Source organism: Amblyomma mixtum, chromosome 5 (genome assembly GCF_055824585.1).
Source record: "Amblyomma mixtum isolate Tamu chromosome 5, ASM5582458v1, whole genome shotgun sequence".
Lineage (NCBI taxonomy): Eukaryota > Metazoa > Arthropoda > Arachnida > Ixodida > Ixodidae > Amblyomma > Amblyomma mixtum.
The window spans coordinates 64626199-64643452 of NC_143016.1; positions in this window are offsets into that span (position 1 = coordinate 64626199).

Genomic DNA, 17254 nt, shown 5'->3' on the forward strand with positions numbered 1-17254 from the left:
GGCGGTGGCGAAGTAGGCAGAGCAGGCTAATCCATGGGCACTCGCAGAAAGAGACGGGTGGGTCTCTGAAGGTCCTTCCCGCCTCGGACCATAGTAGACGGCCACGCTGCCACCACCAACGCGCTGCAGTCGTCGGAGGCGCTGAGGAATGCAGGGTGCGAGCGAGGAGTCGCCTATTGCCACGAACTCCGCCGCCGCGAACGCCGCCTCGAAAAGCGGCATCAGTAGGTCGTGAAGCTGCGCAAAGGACTTGCGATGCGCCGCCGCGGCACCAGTTCCAAAAGGAATGGTATGGGCACGCCGAGGTGTGCGGGAAAACTGCCGTGAATCCCTAGCTACGATGTCCACGACAGCCCAGATGGCGCAGTGACGAGAGCAAGAATGTCGCGCGCTGGGCCTTGTGCTCGAACGTCTGGGGCAGCGCGAATAAGCGCGCGCAAAATGGCTTCCGTCCAGCGAGGAAGCCGGGCGAGTGACGGGAGGCCATTACTGCACTTCTGCTAGACAGCGGCGCAGCGAGGAGTGCCGATAGTCGGGGACGCCTGGAGGGACCACCACACAATGTTGAAGTTGGGCGGAAGCTGGGAAAACGCTAGAAGACGGGAAAGCTGGTGACCGCCGCTGGTGGTGGTGGAAAACATTTATGTGCAGGTATAATACAGGAGGTTATGCATGAGCTGACCCAGAGGGGGCCAGCCCTTACAAATACTAGGTGGAGGTCCCTAGTTCGGGAGCCCAGTGGCATCGGCCGCCGCCCGGGCTCGCCCGACCAAGGCCCGTTGGGCCTGCAGGTCAGAGCAGCCGAGCAGGGTCGCCTCCCAGTCCTCCCAGTCATCCCGGGTTGGGTTGGGGTGAGGGGGGATAGCAGGGTTGGAGGGGCAGGCCCACACCATGTGGTAGATGTCCGAAAGACTTCTCCGCACAGTGCGGACAGCTGCCCGAGAAAGAAGGGTCGAAGTGTTTCAGAGCTGCCGGGCACAGCAAAGTATAAGTATACAGGCGGAGCAGAAGCCGCTCCTCCGCCTTTGACAGACCTTTACACGGGCGGGGATAAAGACCATGGCCAGATTGATAGAGTAAAACGATGTCTTTGAAGGTGTAAGCTGGAATAAATTCGAGTTTCTGATCGTCAGGGTCGGAGGGGAATGTCCGATGAGAGAGCGCGCGGGCGGCGGCGTCAGCTGCCTCATTTCCCTCAAGGCCCATGTGAGCGGGAGCCCAAACGATACGCCGGTGCGCGGGGTCACCGGTGTAGACGCTGTTTTGAAGAATGCGGTAGGCTAGATACGGTACCCAGCCCTGCTCGACGTTCCGACATGCCCCTCGCGAGTCGGAAATAATTGTTTTTGAATTGGAATCAGATGCAGCCAACGCAATGGCGACCTCCTCCGCGTGTGTTATGTCACGGGCTCGGAAAGTAAGGCCGTTCACTGTTTTGGATTGGTGGATGACTGCGGCTGTGTACCATCCCCCATGGTGGGGGCCTGAGGCATCCACGTAGAATACGCCGGGTTTCGATCCATAGTGGCGGGCCAGGGCTTCCGCCCGCGCCAGACGCCGGCCATTATGATCCTCACGGTTCATGTTCGCGGGAAGAGGGCGCACGTGGAGGGCGCATCTCCACTGGGATGGAATACGTACGCGCTCTTCCATGAGAGTGGTATGTTGGATGTGTAGTCGGGCATAGAGTTCCTGTATATGCTACCAAAGGTAGCATTGTATATGCTCCCTGCGGGAGCATATACAAGAACTCTAGTCGGGCAAGGAGGCGGCGACCCGACGATGTCTTCGAGAGACGTGTGTATTGGTTAGTCAAGTGGGCTTCCCGGAGCTCCCGAAATGTGTTCACCATGCCTAGCCCCAGGAGGCGCTTGTTGGAGGTGGTCACGGGGAGGCCTAGAGCCCGCTTAATAATTTTGCGGAGGATGACTTCGAGTGAATCCGCGTCTTGCTTCCGCAGGTGGAGGTATGGAGTCGAATATAGAATTCGACTGGTTACAAATGCATGCGCCAGCCGCAAGGCGTCCTTACATCGTAACCCCCCGCGCTTGTTAGAAACCCGGCGGACCAAGCGGCCCACCTGGTCCCCCACCTCACGGAGTTTGGCCAATGTTGTTTCTGACCGTCTGTCTTGATGTATAAAGAGCCCCAGTACCCGGACTTCGATATTTTCAGGGATTGGACCTGTCTCGAGAGACAATGAAATTTTGGCTGTGCACTTTGGTGAGGGGCGTATGTGCACAAATTCAGACTTTTGGGTGGAGCATTGGAGGCCGCAGCGGCGAGCATAACGGTCCACTATGGTCGCCGCCTCCTGCAGGTTAGCCTCATGGAGGAAAAAAAACTAAGGAGGGAGCGTGACGTCACGCGGCCAGCGTTCGCAAGCCGAGTTGTTTTGAAGTCGTTTTCTCCCTCAGTTTTTCGCTCTCCGAGGCAGTCCTTTATGTTTTGATTCTGGTATGTTTTAGTGCGCGCGTATGCGTGACCCGCGGCGCGGGCGTCTACAGCAAGGAAGTTGATCTACAGTTAGTCTGCCGCGCTAATCGGCGCATGCGCGCGCTCAGCGGGGCTAGACTTTACCGCACGCTATCACGTGGTGCGATCACGGGGGGACACACTCTCTTTTTTTTGCTATATCTTTACTTGTTTAGACTAGGCTTCAAGGTTGTCGCCGGACGCTCCCTCCTTAGTTTTTTTTCCTCCATGGTTAGCCTCAATGTCTTCAAGGGAACCCTGCGTGGCCCACAGGGTGATGTCATCAGCATACAGCGCATGCTGCACACCGGCGACAGCGTCCAGCTGGGCCGGTAGGCGCATCATAGCCAAATTGAATAAGAGGGGAGAGAGCATCGCGCCCTGGGGTGTACCCCTGGTTCCTAAATGAAAAGGGCCATGTTCTTTATCCTGGATCCGAATGTAAGATTGTCTGTCGGTTAAAAATTGCCGAATGTATTGAAAGGCATTTCTGCCGCAGTTAGTTTGAGAGAGGTGGGTGAGAATGATCTCGTGGGTAACGTTGTCGAATGCCGCTGCCGGCGGCGCGATGAAAATGCAGACCGCCATCGCCTGCCTGCAGCATGGAGCCGACGGCCACGTGCGAGAAACGCATGCGCCGAGAGAGATGCGGGGTTAACCGTTTCCTTCGGCTGTTCGAATGAAACTGCTGTTTCATCTCTCAAAACGACGAGTGCAAGAGCAAAACCTTCTCTCCCCGCAGCTTGTGGCGATATGGAGAGAGAAAAGAGAACGCGGAGTCGATTTTTTTTTTCTTGTTGAAAACCACTGGTCCCGAAAACGTTATACCCAGTTGCCTTTCTGGGACCAAAATGCATTAATTCGTTTTTGTTGCTTCTTAAAACTCTCGAAAAAACGTGTCTAGACCTTTAGTGGGAGCACTGCCTTTTTGCTTGTGTTTCTATGTCTTGCCTCTATGGTCTGGAAGCGTTTGATAAATGCTGTACTGGGACTGGGACATTCCATCCTTTTTTGGAGTTTGTGAGGAGGTTTTGTGTTTGTTGGGACGCTCTTGAGTGGACGAGCTGGTCAGAAGAGACTCCCAGTAACACTCCGCCACGGTTGGTGATGGGGTATGAGGGAAGGTGGGGCATGTGAGGAGCGTGTTTAAGAAGTCTCCTGGTTTGCCGCAAAGTTTGCATGAGGACGGGAATTGGTCTGGGTATCGGGCATGCAGTAGTATGGGGTGTGGAGCAGTCCAGTTTTGTAGTTTTCGCCAATGTGCAGCCAGTTCTATGCTGAGGAATGGAGTTTGGGGTGCGTATTCCCTTCGTTTGTCTCGGTAGTACGAGAGAATATCACGGAAGGAGAGCAGGCGCTTCGAGGCCCGTAGAGGGGGCTGGACTCCTCCTGCCCGGAATGTGAGACCTCGGGCTAGGGAATGAGCCTCCTCGTTTGTGCTGGCGTCCAGGTGAGAGTTATGGGGCGCCGGGGTTGCCAGAAGCGTAGTAAATGCGCAGCGGGGCTGGATATGTAGCCCTTAGCATAATTTAAAATGGCAGATTTGGAATCTGAGATAATTTTTGTGGTAGATGTAGAAATGAGAGTAAGCGCGATGGCTGCCCCTGTGGTCGCGCCAGGGCCATACGGGAGCCTGTCGTATATTCCGAAGCGTCCACGTAGATCACCTCACGGTCATCGCTACACTGTTTGTGGAGGGCCCAAGCCCTTGCTAATCTGCGTTCCCTGTCTGGCTCAGCGTGCATGTTCTTGGGGATGGGAGTTATGTTGAGGTTAGAGCGGAGCCCACCGCGGGGAGGGGAACATCACCCCAACCCGTGCCTAAGACCTCTTCTTTAATAAAGTTTACCTCCTCCTCTTTTTTTAAATTAAAATTTAAAATTAAAATTAATTTTTTTAATTAAAAAATTAACATGCAGAAAACCAAAGTAATGTTCAACAGCCTAGCAAGGGAACAGCAGTTCGCAATTGGTAGCGAGGTGCTGGAAATAGTAAGAGAATATGTCTACTTAGGGCAGGTAGTGACCGCAGATCCGGATCATGAGAGGGAAATAACTAGAAGAATAAGAATGGGGTGGAGCGCATATAACAGGTTCTCTCAGATCATGAATGGTAGTTTACCAATATCCCTCAAGAGAAAAGTATACAACAGCTGTATCTTACCGGTACTCACCTATGGGGCAGGAACGTGGAGGCTAACAAGGAGGGTTCAGCTTAAATTAAGAACAACGCAGCGAGCTATGGAAAGGAAAATGATAGGTGTAACGTTAAGAGATCGGAAGAGGACGGAGTGCGTGAGGGAACAAACGCGGGTTAATGACATCTTAGTTGAAATCAAGCGGAAGAAATGGGCTTGGGCAGGGCATGTAATGCGAAGGCAAGGTAACGGAGTGAATTCCAAGAGAAGGCAAAAGTAGCAGGGGACGGCAGAAAGTTAGGTGGGCGGATGAAATTAAGAAGTTTGCGGGGATACAGTGGCCGCAACTGGCAAAGGAACGGGTTAATTGGAAAGACATGGGAGGGGCATTTGCCCTGCAGTGGGTGTAGTCAGGCTGATGATGATGATGACGTCCTCCTCTTTATTGCGCCGAGGGCAGCCATGTTTTCGAAATTTTAAAAATTGGTATGGCTTTTACTAACGGCCTGCCACAGATCTCCAATTAAAGCAGTGGTGAATCAGCCGAACATGCCAAGGTCTCCTGTTCTTTCACCAAGTCCGAATTCCTTCTTCCTCCGCGACCCGGCTATCCTCTCCAACCGGACAGCACCCACCATGTTAAAGAACAAATAATCCTGCGGGTCCCCAAGCTACGCGTGCTTGGCTTACACGTAGTACAACAGAACCGCCAAAACACCACCTTCATCGGGTAAGCTCGAACAAGCCTTCATCCTAAGTCGCCTCGTTTAGTTCCTCCCATACCTCACCCGCTCGACAGAACTAGACAAGACAGACACCCACATCCGCAAAATTTACGTTCGGCTGTTTCCACCACTGCGTTAATGCTGCTACACTGGGTTATGCTCACGCGCTTTCCTTCCTTTTCGTTTATGGAGATCCCACGCGCCCGACGTGTATACATAGGTTAATTTGTAAATACAATACTTGTATATAGTACCGCTCTCTCTCCCCTATGCTTTCTTTTCTGGCTGTCCAATCACCTATTTCATTCCATTTCTCCAGTCTGCCTGCTATCCCTCTATTACCGCTTCCCTAGCTCAGGCGCTTCCCGTAGTGATGACAGATTCCGGGGCTAGCAAAAATCTTTGCCTTCAGTAAATTTCACAGGTTCTTTATCTTTCTTCCTCGCACCAGAGGTGCCCCGCCAGAGACGGTTGGTTTAACTCGAAGACTGAAGCTTGATCTTCGCACCAGGGGTGCCCCGTCAGAGACTCTCTCGTGATGAGTTGCGATGCAGGGGTAAGGCGAATACTTGAAATTTATATACAAATATTTACAGCATATACAATTTTAGGCACTCGAGACAAAATTAAACAGCAAAAAGGACAAACCAAACAACAAAAAAGGTGGATCTGGCTAACACTAGGGGAGGCCCCTACTCGGCGTAGCCGAAGATGCATAGCATCTCACCTTAGTGCAGAACCTCTTTTCTGTTGTTGTTGTTGTGACTGAGAGAAGGATGAGGAGGAAATTGCGCGGGCCTGCTACTGGCTCGAGCCAAGCCACCACCGCTGCCACGTGCAGATAGAGGAGAGTTAAAAGATCAGAGGAAAGAGAAAAAGGAAAGAAAAGACGCGCGTCGCAGCAACAACTGCGTCCGCCGGAGCGGACGCTGCTCAAAAAAGAAGCGGCCGAAGCCGCGCTCGCCGAAGCGAGAACAGATACTCCACTCCCACCTCTTTTCTGGCGCCGGAGCCAGGTTTTAAAGACCTCAAGGCCCGGCCCACATTTGGCAGCACCCAATCATTCTACATTCTTCATATGATTCGCTAATCGAGAGCATGGCCAGCCCTACAACTACCGTTGGGTAAATCACCCTCTCCACCACAAAATAAAAACAAACACAAATACACATTCGTGCCAGCACGTGCGCGAATCGGTACCGCCGGGCGGGGGGGACACCCGCACTTCACGGCGCGTTCGCGAGCGGCCGCGTTCCAAGAAGGGAGACGCTTCGCTTTGAGCGCCCCCAGCCGCGTTCCGATGACCCCGCGTACACTAACGATCCCTTACACCTTCCTTTTTATAATTATTTTTAATAAACCACTCAGTAGCAGCATCACTACCGCCGCTGACCCACAGAGTGATACGTCATCTGTGTAGATACTGTGGGGGAGTTGGGGATGGAGGAGAGTTTTGAGGGGAGATCCAGAAGAGCCACGTAGAAAGGGAGGGGTGAGAGAACGGCTCCCTGTGGGTTGCCGCGGCTACCTAGTGCGATCATGGGTGATGCCAGGTCCCTATGCGCAGGATAGCCGTCCGGTATGCGAGGAAGTCGCGGATGTAATTGTAGGCGCGTTCGCCGGGCTGGACGGATTGCAGGCCCTGCAAGATCGCTGTATGGGCGACGTTGTCGAAAGCCTTTGTGAGATAGATGCAGCCGAAGGATCGCGAGCGTATCAAGGGAGATAGAGGTAGTGATGTGCTCGGGGATCGGGACCAGGGTCTTCACCGCGTTAGGACGAAGCAGGCAGACTACGAAGGGAAGCCTTCGAGAGGAATAGCAAGCTTGTAGGTTTATTTTACATTATGTACAGTAGCAAGGAGACCAAAGTCAGAAAATGGGGGAGGATGACCTGGCACCCCACAGATTGCTGCTTAAATGCAGTTCACATTCCCCAGACACCCAGCTAGGAATCTGATCTCTGGTTGAGCGTCCAATGGGCTGCTAGCGTCTTCTTAGGCTCCGCCCTCCCCACGTGACGGCGCACACCGCACAGACACACACATGCACGGGCAAGGAGGAACTTGGCGTCTCTCAGTCGCGAACTGTTGGTTTTCCGCGGGCCGACCAGGCCCAAAGGTCGTTGCTGCTGTGTGATGATCCTGATCGATGAGGAAGCGAGCGCTGACCGCTCACACCGGTGACCTCTTCAAGGACAAGTCAGCCGTGTCGCCCCTCCGCTTTGTCGCGTCCTCAGGGCGCACGCGGGCACTGAGTTGGGGGCGTCGTCGCCCCGCCGTCGTCGCCACTGGGTCTCGTCCGTTGGTCCACGGCAGTCCGGGAGAAGCGCCGCACTCAGCCTCCCCGGCGAAGGGGATTAAACGCCTTTGTGTACGCCGACGCCGTCGCCAGTAGCTGCCCCACGCAGAGTCCCTTTTGTCTTCCCCGAGCAGCAGCGCTTCGGCCAAAGTGGCCTGATGGCGCCCGACTGGCTCGCCTGTTTCCGCTGCCAGTCTCCAGGAGCGCTGTCCGGCACCAGAGCCGCATTAAGCATCGCCGGCGAAGGGGATTAGAGCCTTTGTCCACGCCAACGCCGTCGCCAGAAGCCGCCCCCAGGCCAGCTTTTCCTGGCGTCTTCTCCGAGAAACAGCAGCGCTTTTGGCCGCATACCTGATGGCACCTGACTGGCTCGACGTTCTCCGCTGGCTGGGCCTCCGATCATTACAGTCCGTCCGCCACCAAGAAGACGTCACGAAGTGGTTGCAGCTGATCGGTGCACCACGAACGTACGTCAGTGTCCGAGTCCTTCTGCTCGACAGGTCGGCCAGGAAGCCCTGCACATCGTGCAGGGGTCCTCGAAACGGAGCATTAGTGATCAGGCCTACGCTTAGCCCATACCTCCAGCAGGGCAGCACACGGCCAACCTCAGAGAACTGCCAGGTTTTCGGATAAGGTTAAACAAAGGCTGTAAATTTTGATACACACCACCGCCCTCGCTCGAAAGCGCATGCCTGGAAAGCTGGCCTACCGAACCCAGTTGAGCCAATTTTGTTTTCTTTTGTAATGGAAGCCACTCGCTTCCGAATTTTGATCAAAGAAAACCGCTCCAACTAGTCGACAAAGAGAACAAAACGGTGACGCTTCAGAGATGCAATTGCGGAGAAAACAAATCCAAACTTTTTTTTTCTCGGGAACTTTAAGCACTTCCAATAGGGCCACGGAGAAAACACGTGCTGAGGCCCTCGCGTTTCAGTTTTCTCGCCCTCTTTGTAATGGAGTTCCACTCGTAATTACCACTAGAATTACGAATGTGCTTGCTTCTTCTCATTTGCATAACCGCATAGTGCCGTCACCTTTGCTCAACCTGGCAAAGCAATATCGGAGCCCAACTCACATTAATCTGTCTAATCCTTAAACAAAGAGACTCCAGGTGCTTATGCCAGTGTCCTACAATGGCCCGTCTTTCCAGCATTTCCGTGTGACAGCGGACGCGCTACCTGTGCATTGTCCAACCGTTAGCATTAAAAGAACCTCTGCTGCAAAAGTTAACAATGACCATACCAAAACTACACATACTCAAAACCTTTCGGCAGCAGCAAAAAGAAAAAGCAAATAGCAGAGACTCATTCTCGGAATCTGCTAACTACCCCCGTCGCGACACGAAGGGTCCTATTCTTCAGCCGCGCTCGGCGCGGTCGCAGACTAACAGTAGCTTCGGCCGCCGAGACCCGACAAAAGCCGAAGGGCTTAAGTGCGGGTTCACCTCTTCGGGCTCCAGACGCCACGCGACATTGATTTATTCCGCACCCCGGTCGCGCGTCTCCACCACCTGAGCAAGACTTGAAAAGAATGCGGGAGGGGGACGATCTAAGAAAGCAATGCCTACGAGCATTCCCCCCTCGATTCAAGAATGGCCTTAGATTGAAACGCGTTCTGCTGCGCTCTTTCGGGTGGTAGCTATGCTTGCTTCTCTGTGGCCTGCTACAAGCTTCACTCGTCCCGCAAGAACTACCGCAGCGTCGCCACAATGGGTCAGGTGGCTTTCGCTGTGTCTGAACTCGCCTAGTCATTCTGGCCCTCGTGCGGTGCCTGTCGCATCTGGCGTGCCGCGGTGACCGTCTCGGCCGATTGCACGGTTGGCTGGCCTTTAGCTTTCCAGTGTCTTCGGCCCGTACTGTGTCTGTTCTCAGGAGAGCACGCTCTCGCTTGGTTCTCCCTGCGCGCGGCCGCCTTCTGAAAACTGCCTTAGCTGATCGGCCCTGCGCGCCTCCCTTTCTCGCGGTATCCTCATCCTCCGCATCTTCTCTCTGATGCAGCACCGAGCCGCATTTCCCACTTGATTTTGACCAACGGGCTCGCGCTTTCGGCGAGTCTCTGCATGTCGTAGTATCTGACTGTCTTATCGGCACTTTACTCTCTCCTGAGCATAATGTGCTCTCTCGAGGCTTGCTGTTCGAGCCTACGACACTAACGCTCTGGCCTGCAACTTGACCTGAACCACGCTGCTCGGCTAACGTAGCGCTTTTGTCCCGTGTGCTACCCTCTCGATCGCAGCAATCAACCTCACTTCTCAACAGAGCATCTGCCTCAGGGTTAGAGACGGCCGCCTTCTTCCCGGAAAGTGCACGCTCCTCTGGACTCAAAACCGCCGCGCTGCACCTTTCCTTACTGCTAGCCTTAGTACCCACATTATCCCCTGAGACCTCACGGCTTGCGGATATGCACTTTTCGCCAGCCTTAGTGCCTACAATATCCCTCGAGCCCTCGCGGCTTGCGGGTCGGCACTTTTCCTCATTCCTAGCCTTAGTGCTTACACTATCCCTCGAGACCTCACGGCTTGCGGATCTGCACTTTTTCTCATTGCTAGCCTGAGTGCCTACACTATCCCCCGAGCCCTCGCGGCTTGCGGATCTGCACTGTTCTTTAGAATTTTGACCTATATCATCGGTCACTGCTGCTGAAGTAGCCTTTCTTTCTAGGACAAAGCCTGCCCTATCCCAGCACTTATGAGCAGCAGTCGTGTCTTCCAGCGACTGAGCGGTGCTCTTAAGTCGGTCTCCGACACTCTCGTGGTACACCTGACCACCGTCAATTTCGCTTTTGAGATCGACCTCTGCGGGAATTCGAAAGTTTCGGAGCAGCGCACTTTTAGCTTTCGCGTAGTTTTTCGCATCCTCGTCCGACAGGCGCGCTAATATGTTGGCGACTTCACACGGGAGGACACCGAGCAGCATTATTGACCAATAACCCTGGTCCAGCTGCTCCTCCGTACAAATTCCTTCAAACTTTTCAAGGAAAGTCCTGATATTACCGCCTGTTCTGAAAACTCTTAACCTAGATCGAATTCTTTTCATTCTTACGAGGTTAAGTTGACGTGTGATTTCCCGCAGCTCCCTTTCCCGCTCCTGTCGAGCTACTTCATCCCACTCTCGCATCTTTTGATCGAGCCGTTTTTTCTCGATCTCCATTTGCTCTTCGCGCTTCCTTTTCTCTTCATCCTCTCGCTTCTTTAGTTCCTGTGCCTTCTCTAATTCCTCCCGAATGTACTCCCAACATCCGACTATCTCCTCCGCGTCTGCACCGCTTGCCTCAATTGCCTCAATTAAGAGCGGTTTCCTACGGATAGACCCACAATCAATGCCCAATTTCCCGCATATCAAAACCAGAACCGGTTTGCGCAGCTTTTTCCAGTCCATGTCTGCTCCCAGGCGACGGCTAGTCTCTACTAGTGGTCAGAGAAGATTCCCAGGCAATCTCTGGAGCCACATCACATTACCTAGGTTTACAAATTCCAAAGATGTACAACCTGGCAAAACTCAAAAAGAGACAAGACTGTGCACTTACCCATACCGGAGCCAGGACACCGCGCAGACCATCCCACAGCTGCCAACCAGTTGATGTGATCGGTGGATAAGGACCAGAGTCTTCACCGCATTAGGGCGAAGCAGCCAGACTACGAAGGGAAGCCTTCGGGAGGAATAGCAAACTTGTAGGTTTATTTTACATTATGTACAGTAGCAAGGAGACCAAAGTCAGAAAATGGGGGAGGATGATCTGGCACCCCACAGATTGCTGCTTAAATGCAGTTCACATTCCCCAGACACCCAGCTAGGGAATCTGATCTCTGGTTGAGTGTCCAATGGGCTGCTAGCATCTTCTTAGGCTCCGCCCTCCCCACGTGACGGCGCACACCGCACAGACACACACATACACGGGCAAGGAGGAACTTGGCGTCTCTCAGTCGCGAACTGTTGGTTTTCCGCGGGCCGACCAGGCCCAAAGGTCGTTGCTGCTGTGTGATGATCCTGATCGATGGGGAAGCGAGCGCTGACCGCTCACACCGGTGACCTCTTCAGGGACAAATCAGCCGTGTCGCCCCTCCGCTTTGTCGCGTCCTCAGGGCGCACGCGGGCACTGAGTTGGCGGCGCCGTCGCCCCGCCGTCGTCGCCACTGGGTCTCGTCCGTCGGTCCACGGCAGTCCGGGGGAAGCGCCGCACTCAGCCTCCCCGGCGAAGGGGATTAGACGCCTTTGTGTACGCCGACGCCGTCGCCAGTAGCTGAACCACGCAGTGTCTCTTTTCTCTTCCCCGAGCAGCAGCGCTTCGGCCAAAGTGGCCTGATGGCGCCCGACTGGCTCGCCTGTTTCCGCTGCCAGTCCCCAGGAGCGCAGTCCGGTACCAGAGCCGCATTCATCATCGCTGGCGAAGGGGATTAGAGCCTTTGTCCACGCCAACGCCGCCGCCAGAAGCCGCCCCCAGGCCAGCTTTTCCTTGCGTCTTCTCCGAGAAACAGCAGCGCTTTTGGCCACATACCTGATGGCGCCTGACTGGCTCGCCGTTCTCCGCTGGCTGGGTCTCCGATCATTACAGTAGTGAGGATGTGGTGTTTCAATTGAAGCATGATGTCCGGTGTGGGACCGGCGCGGAAGCCGGTAATGCTGGGTGAAAAGAGCCCGCTCTCCTGGACTGGGTGGATCGTCTTTGCTTATTTCATGCCTCTGAGAGTGTGCCAGAGGCCCAACACTCGTTCATGCATTTGGCGAGGGACTCAAGTGTGTCCTCCTCCAGGTTGCAGAGGGCCTCACTGGCGACCCGGTCCAGACAAGGTGCCAAGCGGGAACGGAGGCGAGATAGCGCTGCCCGAAGTTCTACCATGGCAGAATTCCGGTCCAGTGGATGATGGGGTCGCCCCGGAATGTGGGGTGGTCTGTGGATGTTGGGGCAAATAATAGGTTTTGGACATGGGTGAAGAGATTCGATTCTGAGCCGGGAATCGTTGAATAATAATGGTGAGGTGGCGGCGCTACTCTGTCTTCCCTAGCTAGGGTCGAGGCGGCCTCGTGTCTCTTTACTGCCCTGCATCTCCGCATATGAGACCCCATTGCTCCCGGGTGAGTTGGAGAGCGTGGGTTTTGATCTCGCGGTCTAGGGAGGCCAGTCTCAGCCTGAGGGTGCCCGAGGTGTGCTGGGTGTATGTCTACAATGGGGGAAAGGATGTCTTGTGGGATTTCATGGGTGCTGTGTTCTGTATCCTATAAATGTTGTTGGGTTCAGGCTTCAATGTTATGTATAGTGTGCGCGCCCGCCGTAGCGCGGAGGGCCCGGAAGTCATTCCATTTAGTGTACATGGGGGTTGTGTGAGGTGTTTTGGAGGTCCGAGTATGGTCTCCAGGATAAAATGTGAGAAGGGAAGGGTGGTGGATCTGAATTTGCGCCCAGAGGTCGTTGTCTTTTGGGGGTATACCCTCTGGGTAGCCCCAGGCCGGGTACCGGCGTTTAAGTCGCTCACTGTGAGTAGACCATGGGCCGCAGAAGTCGCAATGCGGCTAGCCTCTGCAGAAAATCCGGCTTCATTGGCGTTAAATTAATGATTGGCAGTTAAATTAATGGTTCGGCACCAGAGGTTGCTTGGGAAGAGCAACCTGGGTCGCACAAGCCCCATCGATGTCTGCACCTGCCATCGCAGGGAAGCAGTGGCGCACCGCTTAAACACTGCACCTTTGCGCCAGGAGTGGTATATATACTGCTCCTGGTATAAAATACTCCTGGTATATACCACCATTCCTCATGTCAGCACTGCCAGGAATCTATGAATGTAAAGTCGAGAATGATGTTCGGCATATATGGGCATTAAGCCGTTAAAGCCGTACCCTAAACTCCAGTTTTTTTTCTACGACAGCTGTATCCCATATCTACTGGCTCCCTCCTTGCATCCGCGACGGTTCGTACGTGCACCACGTAAGAGGCAGAGGAATGTGCGTTAGCCATGGCCGAAGCTCCAACATCATGTACTACTATTCTTAGAGATTCGCAGTCTGCAGTACGTAAATCTGCCAAAGGCCGGCTTTTCCCCGCTATTCTTTCCATCCTTCCCGTAGTCCCAATCGATAGCCGCATCATTTTCATAATCTGTAGCTCCGCTCACACTGCACACGCACTGGGAAGGCGGGCCGCCGACTACGATGCTCGAGGTCTCACGTACCGAGCAGAGCCATTGGCTGATTCCCGCGCCTTATTTTCCGCGAAGGACCGGCTGATTCCGTACAACGCCATCACAATTCATTACCGATCTCCGGTTTCAACCAGGTGATAATTAAATTTCTTACTAAATCCGAAACGGTCCTATGAGGACAGCTTCAAACGCCTTCTCTCCTTACGCCGGCCCAGTATCTGCAACTCAGTGCTTATTGAGCTGTGGAATGCTGCGCTGCTCAGCTCGGACCTGGATGTCCAACGCCGAACCCTCGAGCAAGGCACCGAGGTCATCACGAAACAATGTCGTTGTTGTTGTTGTCCTCAAAATAATGGCACGTACCCACTGCGGCGGATGGGCCAAGACACAGGCGGCGACTGACAGGTGCTCAAAACGTTAAAACGTGAAATAAAATTTAAAAATTATAAAGGTAATAATAACAATAGCCATAAGAATAAGAATAATAACAATAGCCATAAGTAAATAAATAAAAGGAATTCAGATTTCGTGATTGAAACAAACTAATCAAGCACTGTCAGATCGGTGACTGAAGAGGGAACGGGGCTAAACTTGCTTAGGAAGCTTTGGTTGCAGATAAATTTTGAACATGAGAAAGAGCTTAGGACGGGAGCCGTTTCATGTCTCCTGATCACTTAACTGGAACGAATTAAGTTTTTCCTCTTCCTCCTCCTTGCTAAAGAACTCCATGGGCCGGCTTGACCGTTGCATTTCGCGCCCGCCTGAGTATTTGTTCACTGTCACGTACAAGTCCGGGCTACACCACGACGCGCACTACTTGTCTCGTCGCCCCGACTACAGCGTGCCCTATGTACGGCCTGCGCTTCGGGGCTAGTTCTCACCTTTCACCGCCGCCAGTTCGTGGCGCTGTTAGCCAACCCTGCCACTCTAACCCTGCCCTGCCCAGTTCGGCTGACTGAACCAGCCAGCTCCCGCGTTTGTGGAGACCGCAAAACAGGTGATATCTCGTTGCGCTAGCTTACATTCTATTTATCATGGGCCTCCTGAAAATGGGTGATTCCCTCGCCCCTTGTCCTGGAATTCATACGGCCTAAAAGCATTAAATTATCTTTCAGAAGCTTCGAATGATGAAAATTTGGAAGAAACACTTCAACGCAAATGAGGCGAATTACTCTTCGGTATACTTTTTATTGACCAATGTCTGCTGTATTTCAAACATTGATTTCAGCAAAAGTGTGGTACAAACTTCGATTAAATATAATCCCTCAGAAGAGGTATTACTGCGTAAACAAGCAGTTCGCAGTGTGATATTTTTTGTCAGAGATCCCGAGCTCATATATGTCAAGATCATAGTCTGATGAGCTTCCTGTGGACGGCTTGTGCACATATTTGGAGGGCTTTTCTTGTGCGTCGGTGACTTTGTTTGCGTTGTTGATGAGCAGTATTCGCATGAATTTTTCGGCAATTAAAGTCGCTGATCGGTTTGCGTGGCTGTCGTCAACACACTCTGTACAGCTTAGTACTGACGCGTGTTCGAGCCGAGGCTCGACGAGTAGTTGAAGAACTTGAAGCGTATTCGTTCTTGGCAAGTCCTTTACCGCGCGCTCAAAAAAAAAAATCACTACATTGTTTAAAAGTGCAAGAAACTCTGGCTTTGGGTAGCATAGCCCGCTCCTGTCTTGGACTTGCAACAGTGCATACAGAGGATCATCTTTTTTGCAGCAATGGGTCGATAAAATCAAGCAAATTAAGTCCCAATACCACTATACTTAATTGGTAGAACGTGACAGCAGCGAATACGTGCATTGGTGTCCGGTGAATGTTTGCGGTATTTACAAAACACGTGCGATGAACCCTGTCCGTCCGTTCTTTCCAGCCGGAGGCGAGGCGTCTACTGAGAAGAGGTAGGGTTAGGTCTCAGCGCCCCACGCGGCGAGCGGAGCAACGAGCCGTCAAGAATCCACCCTATTGTTTCCTCGCCGGGCGCGCAGCGCGCGCGTGCGCGTCACCCCTCTAGCCCGGCCATGGTCGGGCCTGGCCTGTTTGCCATTTAAAACTTTCTGAACACCCCCACGATCAGCCCCTTGACTCTGTTGCGGACGGAGGGGCCCTTAGAGTTGCGTGTGTCGTTCAGGTGCACAGGTCCCGGCTCGGAAGGACGATGGCGAACTCCATTAAGGAGGAAACTGTACAGAAGGTTTCTTCTGCATATTTACAGGCGAGAAGGGAGTGTTCTGATCACAAAAAAAAACATCCCGTTAAATACAGTTCGTATTCCCCAGATCCCTGACTGGGGAATTAAGTTCAAGGAACGCTGTCCAATCGGATGGACAGTTGATGACGCTGGTGGTATCACCCACGCAGAGGCGGTGCCGGGCTCTCTCGCTCTCTCGCAGCTCGGGGGATGGGAAGGGGTAGATCAACGAACACTGATGTGTCGCCTTGACCACTGCGGCAAGTCCTCTGCTCGCTCCCTCCCAGCAGGTGAACGACCGTCCTCGTATTCCCCAGCCGGATGTCCGAAGCACGAGGCCTCTGTAGAGGACACAGCCGTCTTTCAAGCAGCACCGCTCCGTCGTTCGGCGACCCAAGGGTAGACTCGACCACTGGACGTCGCCGTCGCTGCTGCTTCCGCCGGTGCTTAGCCTTAGCCGCATCTTTGCTTAACGACGACCCACGTCTGGTAGTAATCTCTCCCAGACCCGTGTTCTCCGACCTTGACACCGCATCTTGCTTCCCGATGACAGACATCTGGAAGTAATCTTTCTAGGCCCGGGTACTACGATCTTAACACTCCTCATTGCAACCGCTTATTGAAGGCCTTGGCTCTGCAAACCCAGATGCCTGTCTACTACTATTTGTTTTGAAGCGAAAAGCTTCACTAGGCTCGTCAACACCGCGCTTCGCGTGGGCCACCCCTGGGCGCCGCCGCGGCGCGTCCTTCCTCCTCCTCGCCACCGGTTACCCTTCGCCGCTGCCGCGCGGTCTCCGCCGCCGTCCCAAGAGAAGGTTCTTTCGCAAGACGTTGCGAGAACGCACGCGTGAGCGGCGGCGGCGGCCGTAGAAGAGGCGCAGACATTCGCCCTGGAAGGAAGAAAAGAAGACCCAGAAGTGGTAGCGAGGGAGTTGGCTCAAAGCAGCGAGCATATGAAAAGTGCAAGGCTAGACAGCCTAGGCGGCTGAAACACCAGAAGCACGAGAGGCACCCCTTGCTAAACGGCGGCGAAAGGACGCTGAATTGCGGTGTTTCGCTGCGTCAACTGCGTCACGTCTCCCATTGAGCCCACTACACAATGGGGGACAACTATAGACCTTGTCTATCAGAGACAGGGTGTGCGTTCTGTGTACTCCGTAGCAACCACAAGCACAGCTGCTTGCTACTACTCTGATCACCGGGCCATCTTTATGGCTATACAGAAAGTGCAAGACATTGTGTCCATTGAAGAAGAACAAATAGATTTTAATAGCCTTGTATAACGATTGT